Raw genomic sequence first — 27550 nt, forward strand, 5'->3', positions numbered from 1 at the left:
ATTAAAGGTGTGAAATGGGGATCCTAGGACAATGGTGAAAATGGGGAGCAAGCACAGTGTAGAACACTAGGGGAGTTACTAAGGAATGTGCAGGATGGTAGTGGGGGAAGAGTACTGTAGTTATCCACTTCTTCATATGTTAGCGATGTATCTGTACAAACAATTTGAGGAATTTGGATAGTCATAACATAAGGGGTGCGTGACAACTTATCAATGCTGTGTGGCCAATTTGACCAAATCAAAACTGTCATTCACACATATGTAAAGTGGAGAGCTATGTATGGGATGTAACATTTTTGTGGGACAGGTTTCCTTTTTAATTTTGAGAGAGAGAGAAAGAGAGAAGAATGCAGATGAAGGTAGTTATAAAGAATAAGGGATGGTATGTAGGGTTAGTCAGGTAGCTGGTGCTGACATACAGGATGTGCAAGACAGACAGGAATGGTGATGGACACAAGACTTTGGGGGTACACCATGATTGGAGATGGTGATGGGACTTCGGAGGTGCATCCCCAAGCAACAAGTATACAGTGGAAATGTAGTCCTCACCCTCAGACCTTTCACCATTGTTGCCTGTCACAAATAACTGAGGCAGTGCCAGATGTTCAGGAATTTGGGAAATTGCTGTTGGAACCTTTCTATATGGGCAATGTGGGCACTGAGGCCCTTCTCCATTATCTCCTTCAAGAGTTCTATCAGCTCCTGTCAGGTGAAATAATTGCCACCTCCACAGTCAGTACTCTCAGTAGGTACCATTGCAACACCTCCTGGGGTAGAGCTACCTGACGCATTTCTTGCAGGTAGTGTAGGGATTGTGAAGGCAATGCTTACAGCCTTTGACCCAGAAGTACTGGGTACCTGTGTTGCATGTGGTGTCTAAGCCTCTTAAGCTGGTGTAGATATTTGTGCTGGTGGTCATGTTACAGTAGGAATGATAGTCAAAATGTTTTAAACACAAAACAAAAATAAAAAAATAAAATAAAACAAATGAAGACATAGGGAATTGGAGAGACAATAAAAATATATAATACACTTTGTGTAATTGTTAAATATTTATGCATATTCCCATATAGATATTTAGATTTTTCATATTCAATGTAATAGTATAGGTTAATATCCTTAATATTAAACACAGTGTTCAAATAGTGTAACTACAACAAAGCTGGTTTATGCATTACATGTCATGAAATGTCTGTGTGAATGGAGTAAAAATAAGTTATTGATTGTGCATGGCATGCAAGTCTATTTCTTATCATATTAAAGGTGTGAAATGGGGATCCTAGGTACACCATGATTGGAGATGGTGATGGGACTTCGGAGGTGCATTTGAACTCACAGGCATCTATGTTTATTAAACCACTGACTAGTGCAAGAACTGTTGCAAGAGCTATTCATTCAGGTATGTACAGTTAGCATATATTGAGTATGCATACTCCTGTCTTACTCTGTCTACTTTTTATGGACTAATGAGCAGAAAACCTGTTTTACAATTACTACATTATGAAATGTCATACATTCATAACTGAACCCATACATATGTAGTGCCTCTCTGAGGCAAAGCAGTCTCTCCTGATGTGCAGATATATTTACTTCAATCTGTGTAGAAGCTATGCAATAAAAGAAAAAGAAATAATGAACACGTATATATGGTGGCAGTTCATGGTTTTGTTATGTATTGTTTCTTTAATGTCTACTTTAGGTGAGAAACATGGCAATACAACTTGGCCATGTGTGCTTCTCAGTGTGTACATAAATACTCCACAGAGACTCCAGCAAATACTGGTTACTGTTGATATGTCAGATGTATTTCATAAGATATATTGCCACCTCTGGGCATGTACTCTGTTCTGGTTGATAGAATTCATAACATGCATATCATCACAGACACATATCACATGAAAATCTCCAAGATATTGTTTCCATTCAGTGTTACCCTTATGCATATTTTGTTTTTGTAATACATAATGCCTTTCGGGCACATTAAAAATTAATAACTGCAAGTGATAAAATTTTGGAATCAAACTCATGAGAAAAAGGAATGTGGATTTCTTTAATCTGAGTATTAACTGTCAATGCCACAGAAAGTTCTACATTTCAGAGGTATAAATTGAGATGTGTAATTCTGAACAGGACTAGATATAGGCCTTTTTCTGACAATAGTGCAACTGTTACACTTTGAGGTGCTCCTTTATTGCTGTAACAAGCTTAGGCAAGTATGTATTCCTGTGGAAAATCTTACATTGTATTCATTTTTTAGTATCTTCAGTGCTACCTGATGCTTACCATGGCCAAGCTTATTTGCATGGCTGATGCTGAAGTCTTAGCGCCTCCATAATTATTATTATTTTTTTGTTGCTGTAAGATGTGAAGGGCCAGTTTACTATAGTCAGTCCTGCACAGTTGCAATGCTTTATGCCGGCTGTCATGCAAAAAGTAAGAAACAGTTTGAGAATTGTTGCCTTTGTGTATGATGTGACCTTTTCTTTTCCATAACATCATGATTCATTTATGGCATAATGCATATTGATAATGGGACCATATGAGTTTAGGGGAGGTGATGTTTTCCAGAGCATATATCATTACACTGTACACTTGGGATAATTGAAAATATATTGCACTGAAGTGATGTTCATGCATATTTTGAAAGATGTATTGCTGTGCTCTTCATAGTTCCCTAATTCATTATCATGGTAATTTTTTTTTGCCTCATACATTTGCACATGCACTATTTTTAGAGTATGCATGTAGAGATGTGTTTTTTGCTATAATAACTAATATGAGTACTGTAGGTGACAGAGAGCATTTAGGTGACAGAGAGCACATTTTTCTTGTTTAGCAGCTGTGGTTACAATTATGTTGCAACATTTATATTTTAAATACCATGTGTAGTTCAGCTTAAAAAAATCACACGTATTATGCCATGAAAAAGTTAGTCAGATCATACTTCATTAACATGTTGAGCCATTGAAAAAGATACCTAACATATGTATTTTCTTTATTCAGGAATGTCAAAATTGCTGAGTAAAGTGCTATGCTGCCAGTCTCATTTGCATGACCGACAGCTAAGTGCTTGGACTTAAAAAATTTAATTTTGACTTTTTGCCATAGAAGATGAACTGTCATCCAGATAAGAGATTCACTGAAGTGCCCTAATATGCAATATCAGCCTTCTCACAAAGGATAAAGCCAAATAAATAAATAAAAATAAAAACAATAGTAATTTATAAATCAGTGTAATGATTTCTCAAGTTTGTGGCCTTATACAATAAAATATTTACAGGAAGGACTCCTACTTTCACAGAAATGGCACCTTCAGTTTTGAACACTACAGCTATGACCTCATAATGAAACATTGAGAAGATGAGCAGGTTTTGCCACCTAAACATTCACAAACAAAATTAGAGAAAGTCATGCATATGTGCTCAGCATTGCTCTTTTGACATTTGATGTACTCTGCACTATACCCACATCAGTAGACATTTAGCATTTGTCCTGTCATAGTACAATTGTTTGAATGTGATTTTTGCAGAAGTGAGGATAGTAAAGCATGTGAGGTTACAAACAAATGTCTGTAAGTGGAAATTTTCTGATTTACATTTATGTGCATTACTTCATTGTAATAGCTTTGTGCCATGAATGTATTATATTTTGCTGAGTATGATGTGGCTTTTCTGTATTTCTAAGTGGTATATATGCTATGAGCTGCAGCCACTGTTAGAGGCAAATAAAATTATTACAAAATATTAACTAAAATGTGTCAAGGTTATGTCCTAAGTCAGTAAAGGTAACAAATTTTCTCAGTAAGGCTTTTCTCACTGACACACCCTCTGTAAGTGTACTTCTCATTAGTAGGACTGATAAACAAGTAATTGAACAAACATAACTGCTATTGAGTCAGACTTCCAGGGCATTACATACTCAGAGGTCTCATTACTCACGGTTGCAATATTCAGGTGCGTGCACATCATTATGTGGGTATTACCACCACCTTTACCTGCCTAGCACATCAGGCAGATAGTGATTCATGAATGAAAATGTGTTTAATTAACATATTCAGCTTGAATGGGGGGTGGTATATATACCAAATAAGCAGGACATGGAGCTGTAGGACTTCCATCACACTGGGGAAGACTGGCTTATTTCCTAAGTCCTGCCATATCCATTGGTGAAAATAGTTTTGGTTATTACTACAGACGCTACTGGTGAACTTTCAAGGCATGTATTGTGCAATCAAAATACTTGTCCCTTTTACTGTGTTGATAAATAACTTCATACCTTCTGTGTTTCAATTATTCTGTTGTCATTTTCTGACATGTATTTCATTCATGTTCACAAAGTTATGTAAAATTATTGAAACAAATGCTTAAAAGTTGTGCTGTCACTGGTTTGAATGAGTTATGTATGTTTTTGTTGCATTACGGATTACTTGTCTGCTTCTGGGTTTTTTTCTATTTACCAGATGTATATTCTTGCATGTGCTATTCTTTGTTTCCATCTAGGGTTTATATATTTTTTGGGAGGGGGAGTGTTGCATATGGAATATTATAATGCTTACACAATTGTTTGCACTGCTTTGTTTCTGTAAAGTTACTCACTTACTGCATGCTCATATTTATATTGCTCCATGTGTATACCTGTATGTAATACCCCACTGCCATCAGGTTTATTGTGGATATATCAGCTATGTTATAATATTCATGTATAGGTATTATTGATTTTAATTTGCTGATAAATTCTATTTATATATTGCAGCTTTTCTTCATGACACATTATTCACACACATTTGCTGTTGACCCTGACAATGTCCTAGCATTTTGCAGGTTCAGGACTATAATGGCCGTGACAACCCCTATTTTTTTTAAACTCATCCCGTAGCTATATTCCAGCATATGCCAGAATTCAGAGCTAAATCGAGTACAAAATGTTTTTGCTCATTTTCTATATTTTTGCATCACTGCACCATGCCTTTTTGCTTCACTAGCATGAACCTCAGCTATTTATATGCCAGTTAGCATATTTGGATGCTAATCCTTGTTTTGCAGTAGGCCACTACAGTTAATGCTGTTTTCTTAATCACGAAATACTCAGTCGTTGCTACTCATTGTGTACATGAGCTTAACTTAATGTCATGCATTCTTGAATTTAAGCCCTTTTTCATCTTCTATCGGAAGGCTACTAAATCTGCAGGAGTCTTTTTCACAGCTAGCCTTAACCTGTTAGTCCTGGGCTTGGTGCACCAAGATTGAAGATGTTTTCTACATAACAGATGTTCTCAAAAAATATAAAGCACTTACTTTAGCTATTAGGCTGCAATAACTCTTTCAGCAGCATGAATTGTTAAGCCATTTGGCTATGTTCTGTTGAAGCTAGATCAGAGTAATTTTATGTATGAGAGACAGACCAAAGACAATGTAAAATATATGCATTATTTAATTGCTCGTGTATGTCAGAAGAAAATCCCCATAATGTCTATTTCTTTAGATAACAGCGCATGTTTGCTAGACTCCTGGCACTCTTAAGTGCTATTTTTTTTTTATATGGAGTCTCATTCAAATTTATAGTCTCATTTTGGAATATCTCATATGGTGAGCAAACATCAGTGCTACACATTATCACCTTGTCAGGTACTCAGGCAATATACTCATATCTGTGCTTCTTTGGAAAAAAAAAGAAATGAAAAACAACAATAAAAGCAAGCAGGGTAGTTTTAGAGAATCTAATTACTTTAATACAAACTACATCTATACGCATTATATATATATCTATATATATATATATCTATATATATCTATATGTATATATATATATATATATATATATATATATATATATATATATATAAAATGATTTCACAGCAGCAGACAGAGATAGGAGAGCAAATGTGTGTTAGTGCAGCTAATTAATATAGGCTCATAGGTTCATAGGTAGGTACTAGGCTATCTGCCCGAGGGCATTTATAAGCCTAGCCGGAGTGTGTCAGCTTTCACTGCCCCATTGATTAATTACCTGAAACTCTGTCAAGCAGAGCCAATGAAGTGGTGTATTTTCTGTTACCCCATCCACTCATCAAGGTTTCTCTTGAAGAGTGTTAGTGAGGGGTTCTGCCTAATGTGGTCTGGAATTTTGTTCCAAAGCATGGGGAGTCTCTGTGACAGGACTCTATCCCTTCAGCATGTTCTATTTATTGTTGTGGTGAGGTTTAGCTCACTAGAGCATGTGGCTCGCAGTGACTTGGATTTCTTTAGGTGGAGCATGTCCATCAATTCTGAGTTGGACATGGCTTTGTAAGTCAGGCAGAGATCACCTCTAAGTAAGTGATATGCCACTGAGTACAGCCAGAGGTTTTTCAGTCGGGCTGCATAGGACATATATTTGAGGCCAGTAATCCTCTTAATGAGGTACTTTTGTGGTCTCTCCAGCTGTTGGAAGTGTCTTGTGAGGTACATCCCAAGTGGGGCATTGTACTCTATGATGGGTCTGATGAGTGATGAGTAGAGGGGCACTATAACCTCTTTATTTCTAGATGTGAACCCTTTAGTAATTATATGGGCCACATAGAAGGATTTCCTAACTACTTTGACAATATGATTGTCAAAGGAGAGATTACTATCTACCTGGGTCCCCAGATCTCTTATTACCTCTTCTGTATTAAGGGGGCTGCCACATATGTGGTAATTCGTGGGTGTTTTGTTTTTCTCCAAACGGGAAGACTATGCATTTTTTGGCATTTAGATTGAGGCCATGACTTTGACACCAGGTGTCCATTTCAGTAAGGCTCTTTTAGAGGATGTCTGTGTCAGCCGGAGAGTCATTTATGGCTCCCAGTTTGCAGTCATTGGTGAACTTGGTTAGCCATAGTCCTCCTGTGTTTGCCTGTACTTCTGAGAAGTATATGCCAAACAGTAGGGGTCCCAGGACCGAGCCTTGCTGGATACCACTTGTGACTGGTTTAGAGTCGGACCTGGAGCCCAGTGTTCTTAACGTGTGAGTTCTGTCTGCATGCCAATTGGCAACCCATCTTGTGACATATGGGTTTATGTTCAGGATGGTGAGTTTTTCTCTAATACCAGAGTGGGGAATGGTGTCAAAACCTTGACAAGGTCAAGGTAGGCTGTGTGAACAACCTTTCCCTCGTCTATGGCCTTGTTGACTGTCTCGAAGAAGTCAATCAGGTTTAGGAGGCATGACCGGCCCTTAACAAAGCCAAACTGGGTCGGGTCAGGTGTTTGGAGGTTCCCAATGTCTTTTGTTAGTGAGTTCCATGATGATGTGCTCCATAGCCTTGCAGACCAGGCTAGTCAGGCTTATGGGGCAATAGTTACCAGGGTCAGCTGTGGCCCCTCCTTTGTGGAGTGGAATAACCATTGCTGTGCACCATTCTATGGGAATGTAGCCTGTGGAGAGGCTGAGGTTGAACAGTGTGTTTAGGTGGGGGTTAGTTTGTTCTGTAGTTCATGCAAGACACAGCCTGGGACACCATCTGGTCCCATTGATGCTATGTTTTTGGCTTTTGAAAGGGCCATTTTCACCTGTGTGTCTGTGATTTCTGGGACGCTACACTTTTTAGGTATTGTTGTGGGCACTTTTGGGGGTGAGAGGGGGGGTGAAGTTTGCACTGAATCTATCTGCCAGGATGTTGGCAATATTAGTAGGTTCAGTATATTTTGTGCTATTTTGAACTAGTTCAGTGCATAACTGCGAGTTGCCACTTAGATTCTTAACATAGCTAAAGAAGGCTGTGTGGTTATCTTTTGAATCCTTGGCTATTTTTCTTTTGAAGTTAGCCTTGGATGATTTTGTGAGGTACCTTAGTTTCTTACTGATACTGATCAGGGATGTCTTTCTTTCTTGTGATTTGCTTTTTTTCTGAACTAGTTTCCTCCTTCTATTGTATAGCCTGTTTATGGCAGGGGTCCACCAGACTGGTTTCCTTCTCTTAGATGAGTGAGTCTTGGTTTTGCTAGGGATGGCATGATCCATGCATCCTTGTAGGTGCTCATAGAGTGCATTTGTAAAGGTTTCTGCATCTTGGGCAAAGTTATCCTTTAGCGTGGGGGCTGTAAAACTTACTGCCTCTGTCTTAAGTAAGGTGAAGTTTGCTTTAGAAAAGTTTTTTACTGTGGTTTCCTTAGTTGGAGGTGGTGGTGGGGTGTGGACATCCATAGTGATTAGTTTACGGTCTGATCTAACCAGTGACGGGTAGACCTCTGGTGTGGAACACCTGTCACCTATGTTTGTGATGACCAGGTCCAGTATGTTTTCACCTCTGGTAGGGGAGTTTACCAGCTGATCCAGGGCATTTGAGTTGATGAATTCCAGGAAGTGCTTGGCCTTGGAGTTTGTACTCAAGTAGTTTTCCCAGTTAATGTTAGGGTAATTGAAATCACCCAATATCAGGGTGTTCGGTAGGGACTTCATGTTTTCCTGTGTCTCCAGAAAGGTGAAGTGGTGGTCCTGGGTTATGGAGGGTGATCTGTAGCAGGCCACAATTTGCACTGCAGATTTGCCCAATATATCTACATAACGTATGTATTCAGCTATAAATATATATATATATATATATATATATATATATATATATATAGGCTCATAGGTAGGTACTAGGCTATTGGCCCTAGGGCCTATATAAGCTTAGACAAAAAGGTACCCTGGCTTTCACCACCCAAGAAAATTATTTTCCTGTGCCCCTGTTGAGCAGAGCCACAGAGGTGATCCTGGGGTGAATTTCCTATTTCCCATCCAATCATCAAGATTTTTCTTGAAGAATGCTAATGAGGAGCTTTGTTTGATATAGATAGGTTGTTTGTTCCAGAATATGGGAAGTCTCTGGGACAGGAATCTAAACCTCCAGCATGCTCTGTTTATTGTAGTGACAAGGTTTCGGTCCCTAGATTGTGTAGCTTGGAGGGATTGCGATTTCTTTAACTGGAGCATGTCCAACAGCTCTGGGTTTGACATAGCTTTGTATGTTAGGCAGAGATTGCCTTTGAGTAGACGATATGTGACGGAGTAAAGCTGGAGTTTTTTGAGACAGTCTGCATAGGGCATCTGTTTGAGGCTGGTAATCCTCTTTGTGAGGTATTTCTGCTGCCTTTCCAGTTGTTGTAGATGTGTGTATATATAAATATATATATATATATATATATATATATATATATATATATATATATATATACATATATATATATTATATATATATATATATATATATATATATATATATATATATATATATATATATATATATAGAGAGAGAGAGAGAGAGAGAGAGATAATATTATGATGAATATTAACTGAACTGGAAGTTTTGACTCTGTTTTTTAAGTTAGTGTTTGCTAGATTTTATTGCCTGTTAGAATTTTACCATGGACAGTAATTGCAGTGGGGGTAGTCTCCTTCATTGATATCCTGTTAATGCCTATTTAAGTGGCACATTTTAAAATATTCTCTGCTTAAAACCTTAGCTTTGGCCAGCTAAGATATAGCTGTATTCAACTGGATGTATAAGAGAATTTAAGCACCTTTTATCTGCACTTTTTTAAATAATACAGCATTTTAATTGATTTATTTGTTTTGCATTGGATATTAACTGAACTGGAAGTTTTGGCTATGTTTTTTCAGTTAGTGTTTGCTAGATTTTATTGCCTGCTAGAATCCTGCATAGACAGTAATTGCAGTTGGGGGTAATCACATTCATTGATATCCTGTTAATGCCTATTTAAGTGGTACATTTTGGAATATTTTCTGCTTAAAACCTTAGCTTTGGCCAGCTAAGATCTAGCTGTATTCAACTGGATGTATAAGAGAATTTAAGTACCTTTTATCTGCACTTTTTTCAAATAATACAGCATTTTAATTGATTTATTTGTGTTGCATTGGATATTAACTGAACTGGAAGTTTTGACTCTGTTTTTTCAGTTAGTGTTTGCTAGATTTTATTGCCTGCTAGAATCCTGCATAGACAGTAATTGCAGTTGGGGGTAGTCTCATTCATTGATATCCTGTTAATGCCTATTTAAGTGGTACATTTTGGAATATTTTCTGTTTAAAACCTTAGCTTTGGCCAGCTAATATCTAGCTGTCTTCAACTGGATGTATAAGAGAATTTAAGTACCTTTTATATGCACTTTTTTCAAACAATACAACATTTTAATTGATTTATTTGTGTTGCATTGGATATTAACTGAACTAGAAGTTTTGACGTCGTTTTTTCAGTTAGTTCCCCACCCAGCATCCCTGGATTTGTTTTGGTGTTAATCTTGGTGGCTTTGAAACTGCCTGCCTCTCTTGTAAATTTATGTTTGGATACTCCTTCTGGGCCCATCTCATTCACTCACTCAACTGAGTGCAGTGAGATCATATTCTGATTTCAGGCACTCCTACTGTGTACAAAGAGAGCATCTGGGAAAGAAAAAAAATTAAGCTTGTTTCCTGCCTTTCCTGTAAGTGGTCTAGACTCTTTGTAGGCTTCTGAGCCCTCAAGCCTTTCTGTGTTTGAGGGAAACCTTCTAGCTTAATTTTGTTTCTTAGAATTAGCCAGTTTTCTAGTTTAGGACTCAAATCTGTTTCTTTGAACTCAGCACTCTTTCAGAACTTGTTGAAAGCACTAAATAAGCTGAAAATTATTACAACACTCAACATTCCTCACTTGTCTAGAGGAAAGAAGTTTTAAGTACTTAATAAATAAGCACCTATCCAGGCATGTCTAAGAGTCAGCTCCTGGTGCTTTCTCCTGTCTATCTGATGAATCTGGGCATCTTGGGGCAATGCAGCAATTGCCTCATGTACACAGAAAACCCTCTCCTCCTACAATCCAACACTACAACCTGTGAGAGATGCACTTATGTAGCCAAACTGGAAGCAAAGCTCTCTACACCCAAGACTGGACTAGACAGTCAAGAGGAGAAGGTAAACACCTGCACCGCACCACACTCAGCACATAGTCCCTCAAAACCTACACCACCAAAACACACACATAGAAACACAAAACACACACCTACATTCGAGGAGACTCTCAATAAAAACCTGCCCAAACATCAAGGACCTCCAAAGCAGAAACGCAAGCAAACTTCACCCCCCAACACAACCCAAATGACACATAGCCCACAAAGTCAGTGTGCCACTCAACCACAGCCCATAAGGCATAACAACGTACCCAACACTCTAGTCATAGGTGACTCTATAGTCAGGCACACTGATGTTCCACTCACTAGGCTAAACAAGGAGAAAGTTACTGCCAGCTGCCTTCAGGCGCCAGCATTCACCACATAATGCACGCACTCAGGTCACTCCACAACAAGTACAAATATGACAATGTCATTGTCCATGTTGTTGTGAATGACCTGAGACATACCTCCCTGGACTACATGAAAAGAGACATGGAGGAGCTCTCCGATCTTGTAGCCCAGGTAGGTTTGACCCTAGCCCTGAGTAACATCCTGCCATCACCCAGAATGATACCACAGTACAAGGACAAAATGATTGACTTCAACAATTGGCTAAGCTTCTGGTGTCATTCTAAGTGGATCCAGTATTTGTCTGCCTGGGATGACATGATCAACAGACCACGATGCTTTGCCAGAGATGGCCTGCACCTGTCACCCTTGGGATCCCGGATACTGGCAAAGGCTCTTGCCACCCCATAGTGCTTTTTTTAGGTAAGGTTCAAATGACAAATTCACCACCATAACAGGTACAAGCAAGCAAAATCTGAGGGTAATGCTACTCAATGCTAGAAGTCAAAACTGCAAAAAGCACTCACTCGAGGCACTCCTTAAAATGGAGAACATCGACACCTGTGCAGTGACAGAGACCTGGTTCAAAGCTGCAGAGAGCACCCCTGCATTAACAGGCTATAATTCATACCACACCTTTTGGCTGCCTAACCTGGAACAAAGCACTAAAGGTGGAGGAGTGTCCATATTCATTATGGATATCCACACCTCCAGGCTAGATGCACAGCATAATGCATCTGAGATTATCCAAGTGCAACTAACTCAAGGCAAGACTGCAATCTAAATTGTAGCTTGCTACAGACTCCCCACCATGCCCCAGGATTCCTACTCCTCATTTCTTGATACATTGGAAAGTATTAGGGTACAACCCAAAACTCTAATAATGGGCAATTTCAAATACCCCACCATTAACTGGGAAAACTACTCATGTACCAACTCTTTTGCTCAACGTTTTCTGGAATTCATAAATTCCAACGCCTTGGATCAACTTATTCACACCCCCACCAGGGGCAGCAATATCCTAGACCAGGTCATTACCAACATAGGCAACCGGTATTCCATACCAGAGGTCAATTCCTCATTGGTCAGATCCGACCACAAGCTAATCACCCTAAACATCCACATCCCACCCCCAATAAGGGAAGACACTGTAAAAAACTTTTCCAAAGCCAACTTCACACTTCTTAAGACAGAAGTGGCAAACTTCATGACACCCATGCAGATGGACGATAGATCCTACACAAATGCTCTTTATAAGCGCTTACATGAGTGCTTGGATCATGCTATCCCTAATGGAACCAAGATGCTATCCTCCATAAAAAGGAAGCCAGCCGGTAGTCTACGTAATGCCAAAAATGTGATAAGACACCTTGGGACACAGGTGGACAGTAGTCTCTCCTTTGATAATCACATCGCCACAGTGGTCAGGAAATCCTTCTACATGGCTCATCTCATCACAAAATGATTCTCATCCAGAAAAAAAGAGGTCATTGTTCCCCTTTACTCATCACTCATTAGACCCATTATAGAGTACAATGCCCCTTTTGGTATGTATCTCACAAGACATCTACAACAACTGAAAAGACCACAGAAATACCTCACAAAGAGGATTAGTGGCCTCAAACAGATGCCCTATGCAGACCGTCTCAAAAAACTACAGCTTTACTCCATCGCATATCGCCTACTCAGGGGCGATCTCTGCCTAACATACACAGCTATGTCAAACCCAGAGCTGTTGGACATGCTCTACTTAAAGAAATCCCAATCCCTCCGAGCTACACGCTCTAGGGACCTAAACCTTATCACCACAATAAACAGAACATGCTGGAGGGATAGATTCCTGTCCCAGAGACTTCCCGGGGATCACTTCTGTGGCTCTGCTCGACAGGGGCACAGGAAAATAATTTTCTTGGGTGGCGAAAGCCAGGGTACATTTTTTGGCTAGGCTTGTATGGGCCCTAGGGCCGATAGCCTAGTACCTACCTATGAACCTATGAAACTATGGTGGTCCTCTGCCATAATCAAACTCTACAATAGAAGAAAGAAACTGTTGCAAAAAAGATTAAAATCCCATGACTGGAGGAACTCCCTGGTCAACCTCAGTAAGAAGCTGAGATCACTCATAAAATCCTCCAAAGCTAGTTATGAAATCAAAATTGCCATTGACTCTAAAGACAATGACAAAGCATTCTATAGCTATTTCAATAATCACAATGGCAACACTCAGATCTGCTCTGAGTTACAGCACAATGGCACTAAATATACAGAACCAACTGATATTGCCAACATCCTGACAGATAGGTTCAGTGCTAACTTTACCCCCCTTTCACCCCCTAGGGGGTCCATCTCTATACCGGAAGAATGCAAGGTTCTCTTAATCACAGCTGCACAGGTAAAAAAACACACTCTGCAAAGCCAAGAACACAGCATGCATGGGACCTGATAATATCTCAGGCTGCATTCTACATGAACTACAGAATGAACTGGCACCCTACCTAAGTACCATGTTCAATCATAGCCTCAGCTCAGGCTTCATGCCCACTGAATGGCACACCGTGAAGATTATCCCACGCCACAAAGGGGAAGCCATGAATGACCCCGGGAACTACCACTCCATTAGGCTGATGAGCCTGGTCTGCAAGGTCATGGAACGTATCATCATGGAACTCAGAAGCAAAGACATTGGTAATCTCCAAACTCTGGTCCCTACTCAGTTCGGGTTTGTAAAAGGCAGATCATGTCTCCTAAACCTGATTGACTTCTTTGAAGCAGTCACCAAAGCCATAGATGAGGGTAAGGTGGTTCACACAGCTTATCTAGATCTCGCCAAGGTTTTCAACACCCCCCCCCCCACACACACACACTCTGGAATTATAAATAAGCTCACTAAACTAGGTATAAATCCCAATATCACAAGATGGATTGCCAACTGGCTCATGGACAGAGCCCACACTGTGAAAGTAGCAGACTCCAAATCCGACTTCAGACCAGTGACAAGTGGAGTACCACAGGGTTCAGGCCTGGGTCCTCTCCTGTTTGGTATCTACTTCTCTGAAGTACAGGCTAACACAGAAGGTCTTTGGCTAACAAAGTTTGCAGATGACTGCAAACTAGGAGCCATAATCAAAACTCCTAATGATGTGGGCATACTACAGAAGGGCCTCACTGAGACAGATGCCTGGTATCAAAGCCATGGCCTGAAGCTCAATGCCAAAAAGTGTATTATTATCCCCTTTGGTAAAAACTCTATACCCATGAACTACCACATAAATGGTAGTCTACTTAACTCCGAAAGTGTGATAAGAGACCTTGGGACACAGGTGGACAGTAATCTCTCCTTTGATAATCACATTGCCACAGTGGTCAGGAAATCCTTCTATGTGGCTCACCTCATCACAAAACGTTTCTCATCCAGAAAAAAAGAGGTCATTGCTCCCCTCTACGCATCACTCATCAGACCCATTATAGAGTACAATGCCCCTTTTGGTATGTACCTCACAAGACATCTACAACAACTGGAAAGGCCACAGAAATACCTCTCAAAGAGGATTACTGGACTCAAACAGATGCCCTACGCAGACCGTCTCAAAAACCTCCAGATTTACTCCGTCTATATCGCCTACTCAGACGCAATCTCTGCCTAGCATAAAAAGCTATGTCAAGCCCAGAGCTGTTGGACATGCTCCACTTAAAGAAATCCCAATCTGTCTGAGCTACATGCTCTAGGGACCTAAACCTTGTCACCACAATAAACAGAATATGCTGTAGGGATAGATTCCTGTTCCAGAGACTTCCCATACTCTGGAACAGACTACCTATCTATGTCAAACAGAGCTCCTCATTAGCACTCTTCAAGAAAAAACTTGATGATTGGATGGGAAATAGGAAATTTACCCCAGGGATCACTTCTGTGGCTCTGCTCGACAGGGCACAGGAAAATAATTTTCTTGGGTGGCAAAAGCCAGGGTACCTTTTTGGCTAGGCTTATATAGGCCCTAGCGCTAATAGCCTAGTACCTACCTATGAACCTATGAACCTATAAAACAACAGATTAACAAATGCACAGAGTAAGAATTTCAGAGTTTATTCTATCACAAAATCATAATCGGTATAGTCTGGGAGTATTGTACAGACAAGGTAGATTGGGATCCATTGTAAACACATAATCTGAAAAAGTTCACAGATGAGCCATTATGATAAACGATAGTTACTTTCAGTAATATAAGAATCTGCTACCTAAGATATATTTGATTGGTTGGTCCACAGGTAGGCATATAAACAATCATTTAAGGCAGAGTTAAAGGTCTACAACTACAATTGATGAATGACCTACAGGTTCCCCATGGACCTTTTCTTTGTTCTTTATATGTACAGTCTTTGTACACTAGCCTTCCACATTCAGGCGGTATTAGAGCTGTGAGGTATTGGCTTATGGTATCTGGTTTATATTCATCTGAACATTCTGAATATCTTATTGCATTGGTACAATTAGTCTTGGAACATAATGTATTTTATTTTGGTAGATAATGTTATCTATCTTAAGGGTACTGCAATGGGCACCACTTTCACTCCGATGTATGCAGATCTTTTCATGGGATATTTAGATTGTGGTTTGATCTATAACGAGATGAACCCATTTAAAAAGGAATTAGTTATGTGGTGACTTTTTTTAGATGATTGCTGGGGCATTTGGTCTGGGACACTGGACATTTGGCATCAATTTGTAATGTGGAGAAGTGGAAAAGTTTGTTCAAGAACTGCAAGTGAACAGGTTTGAGATCAAGCTTGATTGGTTATAAAAAGAAAGACAGTAAATTATCTGGATATTACAATAGAAGGTCAAAAAGATGGCAAACTTAAAACTAAAATATTTAGAAAAGTGGGACAACCAAGCTTTATGTTGCATGGAACTATTCACCCCCCCCCATACTATTTCTTCCATTCCTTATGGGGAAATGGTTTGGGTTAAACGTTTATGTAGTGACAGGAAGGAATGTGAGAAGGAAGTTCAAAATACAGCTAATATGTTTATAGAAAGGGGCTATGAGCCAGAGAAAGTATGGTTGGGGTATAATAAAGTAATGAATACAAAAGTGAATAAAGCACAGAATATAATAATGCAGAAAAAGAATGCTGAAGAAAAAGAAAGAAAGTTATATTTTGTGTCTAAGTATACAAATTTTTCTAATATTTTAGAGAAAATAGTTAGGTATTATTGGTCTTATTTACAGAAAGAAACATCCTGCCTAAAAATGTCAAACTTTTCTTTTCATATAAAAGAGGCAGGAGTCTTAAAGACATGTTAGTACATGGAAAATTTGAGAGAGCAAAAAATATAGAAAATAATATAGTGAGATATGAAACCTTTCCATGTGACAATTGCACAGTATGCAAACATATAGTGGATAGTTTTGAAAGTATCAATGGAAAAAAATTGACAGAAGTGGCAGCTTCACTTGCAATAGTGAAAAGGTTATATATAGTTTAAAATGTCCTTGTGATTTATTTTATATTGGGTAAAGCTTGAGAAGCTTTACTGTAAGATTAAAAGACCATGTAAGGAACATCAAGAAACAAAGATTTCAGAGTCCTATAGCTATGCACTTTAAGGAACACCATAATGGAGATGCACAGGGGTTACAGGAAACTGTTTTGGAACAAGTGAATACTAGGTTTAGTACTGATGAAAAAATTAAGGAACACCTAAGAAGGAAGGAAGCAATATTTATTTTAAAATATGATGCAATGTTTCCAAGAGGTTTGAATACGGAATTCTCTTGGAAGCATTTAGTATAAGAAGGTTAAATAAAGAATATTAAAAGTTAACCTTTTTACTTGGCTTTTTTAGTGAATTCTTAATTGGATGATTATTTAATTGATTGAATGTATGTATTTAAGTGTATACTTACTAGCAGAAAGATGTACTCTGAAAAGGCTTTTTTGAAAGACCAGCCAGAGGAGTGTTATTTGCTCTTAATGGTATTAGAGTTTGATGTTTTGTTAACTTTTACTGCAGAAGTTATTTTTTTTTTATTTTAATAAATCAGTCTGTGTACTAAACTGAGTGAATTAATCTCGCCTGGATCTTGTGGCCTGAGGTCTGGTTTGTTCTACAGTGTGGTGCTTTATATTTAGATTGTGGTTTGATCTATAATGAGAGGAACCCATTTAAAAAGGAAGTAGTTATGTGGCGATGCTTTTTGGATGATTGTTGGGACATTTGGTCTGGGAAATTGGAAATTTGGCGTGAATTTGTAATGTATTTAAACTCAAATGAGTTTGATTTAAAATTTGTAGACAGGATTGAGTTATTTAATACAGATTTCCTAGATGTCAATGTTACTAAGGCCTTGGATGGGATGATGATAACTAACCTCTACAGAATACCATTTACTAGGAATGCATTACTGGAGGTAAGTAGTTGCCATCCTAAGCATATGGTAACAAATATACCGAAGGCGCAGTTTCAAAGACTGAGATGCATCTGTAGTGATGATGCGGGTTTCAGGACTGAAGCTGAAAAAATGGGTGAAAGATTTATATGGAGGAGTTATGATGAATCCCAGGTTAGAATGGCAAAAACCCTGAAATACAGACTAATGAGTGTAGTTCTTATAGACAAGAAGCACCTAAGTTACGGTTTGTTACCAGTTATGGTACAAATACATTTAAAATTAAGGAGGTTATTAATAAACCTTGGCATGTTTTGAAAACTGATAAGTTCTTTAACCAATGCTTTGCTGAAAATTATTCCTTTAGTTATCAACTTGGCAGGAATATAGTTGAATCTCTTTCCTGGTTTAAAAGGATGGATTTAGATAAAGATGATGTTAAAGGGGATGTTATCAAGGCGTGTACTAGTTGCGGTGATTGTGTCTACTGTAGGGTTGTTTCCAAGACTAAGTCATTTACATCAGTCAATACCCCCCAAAGTGTATGGTATTAGACATATGATTACTTGTCATACAGAATGGTTGATTTATATGTCTATTTGCCAATGCGGAGCATTTTATGTGGGACAAACCTCTAGGCCCTTTAAAAATAGAATAGCAGTAAATCTTAGTGATATCAATTCTAAGCACCCTATGAGTGCTCTTTATTAACATAAAAGTGAACATGCTTCCTCAAATTTCATATTTGTTGAGATTGACTTAGGAACAGAAATATGTTTAACCTTTGTATGCATCATATTCTGGATAGAAAGGAGAGGTTATGGATTATCAATTTGGGTGCTATGTACAAGCCAGGTCTCAATGAATATTGGTAACAGGGTCTGTTTTTCTGTCAATAAATGTTAAATTATAGGTGTATTTAAAATTGATACCTTGTATTTAAATGTTAATGATTGATGTTAAAATATATATTTTTTGTATATGTGTACGTATATATATATATATATATATATATATATATATATATATATATATATCTTCTTCTTCTTCTTTTTTGGCTTTTCCTGGTTAGGGATCACCACAGTGGATCAGCTGTCCGACCATGATTGGCAGTGAAGTTTTACAGTGTCGAGTTGCCAGCCCGGCGCCCAACCTTACACTGAAGGCACTCACACGCACACACAGGGCCAATTTGGAGTGTCTAATCCACCTACAGCATGTCTTTGGGATGTAGGAGGAAACTGGAGCACCAGGAGGAAACCCATGCGACCACAGAGAGGACATGCAGACTCTGCACAGAAGGCACGCCAGCCGAGGATTGAACCGGAGAACTACCGGGCCAGTCTAACTGGATATATGTCCATTTTAAGTAGAGGCCCAGGGAGAAAAGCTCCAAGCATAGGCAGTAACAAAAATATACAATATACATATACATATAGTTTGTACATAAGATAAACATGTACAGAGTCCTTTGGAGGGTTTAAGCTAATATAGAGAACAACAACATTTGAGAGAAAAATCATATAAAGAATTTTTTTTTCTTATGGAGTACTAAGAAGGAAATCTCATTAGAGCCTAGGTTGAGGTTAGCTAACTTGTTAATATAGGTAGGCAACACAGAACAGTAGAGTAGAGACGCATAGGGAGAGCGAGATGGGTAAATGAGATATCAGTCCGGGTTAGAGCAGGGACAAAGCCAATGTGTTTTAAGATATTCTTTAATATGTTTTTTAAAAAACTGTGTGGAAGAAAGAGTTGAGAGTTCACTTGGAAGCTGGTTCCAGCTTTTTCCCACTGTGTTAGTGAAAAGTGAGTCTCCAGTTTTGTTGTTAGATTTAATAGTGGAAACTAGAAGCTTATTAGCTGAGCGAAGTGCAGTAAGATTTTTATAGGGGTAGTCAGATTAGTGAGGATTGGGATATTATTATTAGGGTGGTAAAGTATCTTTTGGGTGATAAGTTGTTGACAGAGTAGTTGGTTCTGCAGTTCTAACCATCTTAGTTGTTTGAGGTTGTGATAGTAGTGGATTTTGAAAGGATTGCCAGTGGCAAATCTGGCTATGTTAGTATAGCTAGATGCAAGTCTTTTAAAGTTGTTTTTAGATAGATTGGTATATATGGCAGATGCATAGAACAGGGTAGAGATCAGGTGGGTCTGGGCAATAGTGGTTATGCCTATTGGTGTAAAGAAAGATTTGATTCTATAAAGGGAGCCTAGTTTTTTGTCGACAGACTTTATGGTAGTATTAATATGATCATCATAGCTAAGGTTGTTGTCTATTGTTATCCCCAGGAGATGGGTTGTAGTGTCAGGGGATATGCTAGTTCCATTGTGAGAGGTTACTGTGAAGTGAATTTCTGGTGACTTTTGAGTAGGAGCAAAGAGTAATAAGTTTGTTTTTTTGGGGTTCAGGCGGAGGCAGTGTTACATGAACCACTTTTCAACAATATTAAATACTGTTTGGGTGAGAGTCTGGAGTGAGTGATTTGGCTGAACATATTAATGTTGAGTCATCTGCATATTGTATTCAGGTGGCTTGAGGAATTTTGGTATATAGTTCATTAATAAATATTGAAAAGAGAAGAGGGCCAAAAATAGAGCCTTGAGGTACTTCAATGTTCACAGGGAGGGGTGTAGAAAGATTATTATCCCAAAGTACTGCTTGCTGTCTGTTGCCTAAATAAGATTTAAACCAGCGTAATGCCTGTGCATCAAGTGAATGGACTTTTAGTATATCAATAAGCAAATGATGGTTGACCATGTCAAAGGCTTTTGTAAGGTCGATAAATAGTGCAGAGGAAAGAGTGTTATTGTTATGATTTTTGTTTATACAGTCAGAAAAGAATAGCAGGGTGGCTGTTGTACTATGGAATGGCCTGAAGCCATGTTGTCAGTTGGCTAGTAAATTATTCTGGAGAAGGTGGTCAAGTAGTTACCCGTGGATGCATTTTTCCATTACTTTAGCTATTGGAGAGAGGATGACGATTGGTCGAAAGTTGGAAATCTCAATTGATGTCCCACCTTTATGTAGAAGGATGATGTGAGAGACTTTCCATATGGAAGGGATTATGCTTTCCTTCCTGTAATTGTTCTATATATATATATATATATATATATATATATATATATATATATATATATACATACATGGGTCTACTTCACTTGACCTAAAACTCATCTGACTGATACTCATATGACTGACACCCAATTGACCTAATTTTCATTTGACTAAAAACTTATTTGACTGACTCCCATTTCACCATTTAAGACATGGACTTGTTGTGGGTTTTCCTTCACCTGTGACTTGCTCGTGCTAAAAAGAATTACTGTAACTTACAGTGCTGACTGTTAGAATTCCGATAATTATGTAGAAAGTAGTGTTGTAGGGTTTCTAAATGTGGGTTTGTCTCTTTACATTTTTATGGGAAGTATTTAAAGTCATTTGGTGAATGTTTTGTGAGTTCCCAGCAGTAGTGGCAGCATGTAGAGTACTGTACGGTAACTTAAAGGTATATGCCCTTTTCCCCACTGTAGTGCAATCCTGCAGTTAGTAATTATAATTGGGGAGGGGCACAGCCCCCACATTGGACTATGTCGGGGCATAGCCCCCACCTAGTTTGGTTGCACATTGTACCATTTCTGTTAAGAGGGTAAGTAAGTAGTTTTTAAATTCTGGAAAGAGTTAGTTATTGGTGTTCTGTGTGTGCTTGTCTATGGTTTAAGATTAAGTATGTTGAAATTCAGCAGTGTAAGTTGTCGGTGAAATGGGAGTCAGTCAAATGAGTTTTCAGTCAAATGAAATTTAGGTCAATTGGGTGTCAGTCAAATAAGTTTTGGGTCATGTGAAGTAGATATATATATATATATATATATATATATATATATATATATATACATATATATGTGTGTTTGTGTGTGTGTGTGTGTGTGTGTATATATGTGTATATATCTATATATATATATATATATATATATATATATATATATATATATATATATAGATATATGTATATATACATATATATATATATATATATATATATATATATATATACATACATATATATATATATATATATATATATATATATATATATATATACACACACACACACAGACACACACACACATGCATATATATATATATATATATATATATATATATATATATGCATGTGTGTGTATGTATTTTGGGATTTTTTGCTGTTTTTTTGCTGTAAAATAAAAAGAAGAAAAAAATGTGTGCTGCTTTAATTCAATAGTATTTAAAGGTGAAGAGTTATTGTCTTTTTCATTACACTAATGATGCCAGGGGGCGAAACCGGTCTGTGTTTTTCTTGAACATCACTTCCTTATGGATTATGAGGACTGTAATAAAATCAACCAGAAGTAGGAGAATAGTGCCCCAATGTGCCAAAGCCCGTTAAAACCAAAAAAACAAGTTGGTGCACCAAAAAAGAAGACTTCCGAGAAAGTTCCAAAGCAGGTTTATTGTTACAATTCAAACACCAATAATTAAGAAAAGACCATAAAAAACATGAATGCTTAACATTTCACAGCGATTTCGTTCTAATAGCAGACTTCATTAGGTAAAAGTACCCTCTTGACCCATCTGTTTTATACCTATCCTCCTTTTGATAAACCGATGAAAAACCCTCTTATTTAAACAGATTAACAATCATTAAACATTTTAAAAAAAACATGCATACCATGAATACCACTTCCTGTGTAACTATTGATTTAAAAGAACACATTCTCATAATAATAAATACATACATCTTCCGAATAAATAATTCCAAATATAAAACATTTGCATAAAATATATGTTAAAAATTTTGTATAAAACAGTCTTTATAGCATTTGATGAAACTAAGCCATTATTGTATGTGTGGATCTAATTATCTTATAAGGTTGTTCTTTATGAGGTTCTAGCTCCCTCTGGAAACTGAAGTGAAATTATAATTTGGCAGACCTAAGCTTAAGAACTGTGGCTGTGCAAACCATATCATTTAAATGTGGGAATATGTTGGTTTCAAAAACAATCTGCCAATACAGTTCCCTGGTCCATTCTCTTTCTATTATGCCTTTAACAATTATTTATCCATCCCCATCATAGTTTAAAATAAAAGCTCCTTCATAGTTCTCCTTAAATGTATTTGAATTTTGGTTGTTTGCATTATTTTGAAAACTGTCTATACCTAAAAGTGGTTCAAACCTTTCTTTTCTTCCTTGCATGACCTAATTTCTAACTTCATTGATCAGACGTACAGGGTAGCCCCTTTCTGAAAACCTCTGTCAATAAATCACATTCACGTGCATAGTCAATGTCTTCAGAGGTCATCCTGCTAGCCCTAACACCCCACCCCGCTAAATTAAATATACTATCTCCGAGATCACACCAGAGTGGGGAAACAGGTATATTCCTGTATCCCCACTGTAGTGCTCTGCTTTATTTACATTGCTGGAATTTGCAAAAGTGCACTTTCGTTGAAGTGCACTTTCACAAAAGTAAGGTTGTACTTTCTTTGTTTGAAATAATGGTATTTCGATCAAAGAAAGTAGAAATGAAAAAAAAAAAAAAAAAATATATATATATATATATATATATATATATATATATATATATATACATATATATATATATATATATATATATATATATATATATATAATTAGTGGCAATAGTCAGTTTGTCATTATATCAACTTGCTTAAAGTTGACATAGTAACGTTAATTCCTTTTGTGCATACATTGAGGCTATTTCTTTTATACAAACAGTATTTTTGCAAGGGGGCAATTCTCCCTGCAACCCCATGATATGGTCTACACCCCCTGCTAATTATATATACTAACTCTGAGATTGCACAATCCCTAGTTAAGGGGCATACTTCCTTCCATGGGGATTATCCCTTAATATACAATCAAAGTGGGTCAATAATACAGAGGTCGATCATGCATGGTTTCAGCCAATATTTTAGAACAGATTCTGACTGGTGCAAGAAATATTGATAAAATATTTTAGGAATGATTCCTCCACCCACGCCAGCTTACTAATGTGTGCTATCCTTAACACTAACCCTGTCCATGATGCTATCCTTGACTTCACACCTTGATTTAGAAAAAAAAAAAGTCTATAACATCATTGCAATACAAGAAACATAGACACTCACCACATACAGCAGTACACTCACATGCACACAACATTACATTTACTCTTTTCCCAGCTCTTACATGATAAAAAGATACCCTATTGTCTCTTCCTCCCCACAAAATAAACAGACTTATTCATACAAACACCCAAACACAAAGACACGCACATATACAAACACACACACACTCTCTCAAATCCACTATTTATGAAACTTTAGGTATATATAAATGTTTTGGCATTAAAATATCAAAACAAGCCTTATCTTTTCCACATACTCTATATCTTTCTTGTTTCAACATCTCCAGCTTTAATGGAGTGGTCTTAACATATTTCCAGTAACTTTACTCTATGAAAATTCAATGTAGTAGAGTAAACCCATGTATAACACACACACATAAGATATAGATATAGATAGAGATATAGGTATATATATATATATATATATATATATATATATATATATATATATATATATATATATATATATATATATAGATAGATAGATATAGATACAGATATAGATATATAGTGGATATAAAAAGTGTAAACACCCCTGTTAAAATGCCAGTTTTTGTGATATAAAAATATGAGAACACAATAAATCATTTCAAAACTTTTCTCACCTTTAATATGGCCTATAACCTGTACAATTCAATTGAAAAACAAATCTGTTAGGGGAAAAATATAAAAAATAAAAAACATACAATAAGCTGGTTGCATAAGTGGGCATACCCTTAAACTAATACTTTGTTGAAGCACATTTTGATTTAATTACAACATTCAGTGTTCTTGGGTAGCAGTCTATCAGCATGGCACATCGTGACTTGGGAATAATTGCCAAATCTTCCTTGCAAAAGTGCTCCAGATCTGTCAGATTGCAAGGACATCTCTTGTGCACAGCCCACTTCAGGTCAGCCCCCCCCAGATTTTATATTGCATTTAGGTCTAGGCTCTGGCTGGGCCATTCCAAAACTTTAATTTTCTTCTGGTGAAGCCATTCTTTTGTTGATTTGGATGTATGCTTGGGGTCATTATCATGTTGAAAGGTGAAATTCCTCTTCATCTTCAGCTTTCTAGCAGACATCTGAAGGTTTTGGGCCAAAAGTGACTGGAATTAGGAACTGTTCATAATTCCCTCCACCTTGACTAAAGCCCCAGTTCCAGCTGAAGAAAAGCAACCCAAAGCATGATACTGCCACCACCATGCTTCACCGTGGGGATGGTGTTCTTCTGGTGATGCAAAGTCTTGTTTTTGCACCAAATGTACCTTTTGGAATTGTGGCCACAAAGTTCAACATTGGTCTCATCAGACCATAACACATTTTCCCACATACGTTTGGGAGACTTGTATTGTTTAGCAAATTTTAGCCAGGCCTGGGTGTTTTTCTGTGTAAGAAAAGGCTTCCATCTTGCAACCCTACCCCATAGCCCAGACATACTGAGAATACAGGAGATTGTTATCACATGTAGTACACAACCAGTACTTGCCAGAAATTCCTGCAGCTCCTTCAGTGTTGCTGTAGGTCTTTTGGCAGCCTCCCTGACTAGTTTTCATCTTGTCTTTTCATCAATTTTGGAGGGATGTCCATTTCTTTGCAATGTCACTGTTGTCCAATATGTTATCCACTTTTTGATTACTGTCTTCACTGTGTTCCATGGTATATCCACTGCTGGGGAAATTGTTTTGTACCCTTCTCCTGACTGATACCTTTCAATACTGAGATCCCTTTGATGCTTTGTAAGCTCTCTGTGAACCATGGCTTTTGATGTAGCAGGCAACTGAGTAAATGCCAGGAAAATCCTACTAGTACAGCTGAACTTTATTTGGGGTTAATCAGAGACTCTTTAATTGATGGCAGGCGTGTACACAAGACTGAATGCTGTAATGAAATCAAAAGGTGCTTCAACAAAGTATTAGTTTAATGGTGTGCACACTTATGCAACCAGCTTATTGTATGTTTTTTATTTTTTATATTTTTCCCCTAACATATTTGTTTGTTTTTCAGTTTTACAGGTCATAGGTCATATTAAAGGTGGGAAAAGTTTTGAAATGATTTATTGTGGTCTAATTTTTTTTATATCACAAAAACCTGGCATTTTAACAGGGGTGTGCACACTTTTTATATCCACTGTAGATATATGTGTATATGTATGTATGATTATAGTCACATTTCTCAAAGAAATGATCAATGCATGAATTATTGATCATAGTCCACTGAACCTCATTAAAATTCACATCCAGAATAGGCTTTAACATGATTTTGTGTGTGTGTGTGTGTGTGTGTGTGTGTGTGTGTGTGTGTGTGTGTGTGTGTGTGTGTGTGTGTATTTGTGTTTGGTGAGTGAGGTTTTTTGGGTTGTAATCGGTATTTTGTGGTTTCTTCATAATCCAGTCAAGAAAAAAAGACTGTCATATATATTTTGAAATGATTTATTGTGGTCTAATTTTTTATATCACACATGTATATATACATATATATTTTTACACACACACAGACACACACACACACACACACACATATACATGTATGTGTTTGCACATACATATATATATATATATATATATATATATATATATACATATATAGATTGATATAGATATAGATGTTTGTGTGCATGTGATATGTATAGACATAGGCACACGTTTGTGTGTATGTGTGTGTGTATGTGTGCACATTTGTGTTTGTGTTTTTCACATTCAAAAAATATGCATTTATGGCATCTTTGTGAGTGGCATTATATAGCAACATACTTTTAGTTATATGCCTGATATACAGCTATGAAGAGGTAATGATTTATGCATTAATAAGTTTAGTACACTAGTGAGGCTACATTTGCTAGTGTAATTATTTTAAAATCAGAGTTGTATTTTACTTTTCATGTGGTCTTGTACATGATATTCTATCTCTTCATATATAATAATAAATTAGAAAGTAAGGTTTCATTTTCTGTTGTAGTTTGTAGTTTTGTGTGTAATGTTTTATTTATAAAGGTAAATTATAATGCTGTTTTAGTCAGTTGTTAGTCTGTAGTATGCCTGCTTTGCTTTCTCATATTCTGTGGGTGCTCTTTGTTATCCATACTTTCCTTTCTAAATGACTGTACAGAATATCAGAATAGACTTCTGATCTGTACTTTGTCTATAATTCCAGGAACTGTATAATAATACACAATTTAAATTTTGTATCAAACAAAGAGAAAATATTAAAGTATCAAAATATATTTATGTTGTAAAAGTAATACTTTCTTATTGGATGGTGTTATTTTCCTTTCCTATGATTTACAAATGGAATATGCAGCATTTTAAAATTATGACTAGATGTGCTGGTGTTCCGGTGAACATATTTTATATGCTGCTAACTTAGTTAATCGTTCTTGCAAAGGCTCTCAAATGGAATAGTCTGCTTTCTATTTTATTTCTTTTTGTTAACTTACTAACTAAGACCCGTCTGTGGTATGAATGATTATGTTCATAGAAAAATAGCTCTGTCATTTTAATAATGGACATTATTCATTTAAGTATTTTACATACGTAACATTTCTGCCTCATTATGGAAACTAATGGCAAGTTGGTTTTGACCCAGCTAGTGTTTTTTCTGCCTTGCATAATGTTGTAAAGCTATACACAATACTGGCAGATTGTAAATATATGTACTCCTTTCTCTTCCATGAAGACTTTACTCAAAATTCAGACATTTTGTATAACTTTCGGGTGGCACAGCGGTGCAGTGGTTAACATTGTCACCTCTCAGCAAGAGGTTCTCCGGTTCGAT

This window comes from Protopterus annectens, chromosome 6.part0, assembly GCF_019279795.1.
Source record: "Protopterus annectens isolate FY-2018-M chromosome 6.part0, PAN1.0, whole genome shotgun sequence".
Classification (NCBI taxonomy): domain Eukaryota; kingdom Metazoa; phylum Chordata; order Ceratodontiformes; family Protopteridae; genus Protopterus; species Protopterus annectens.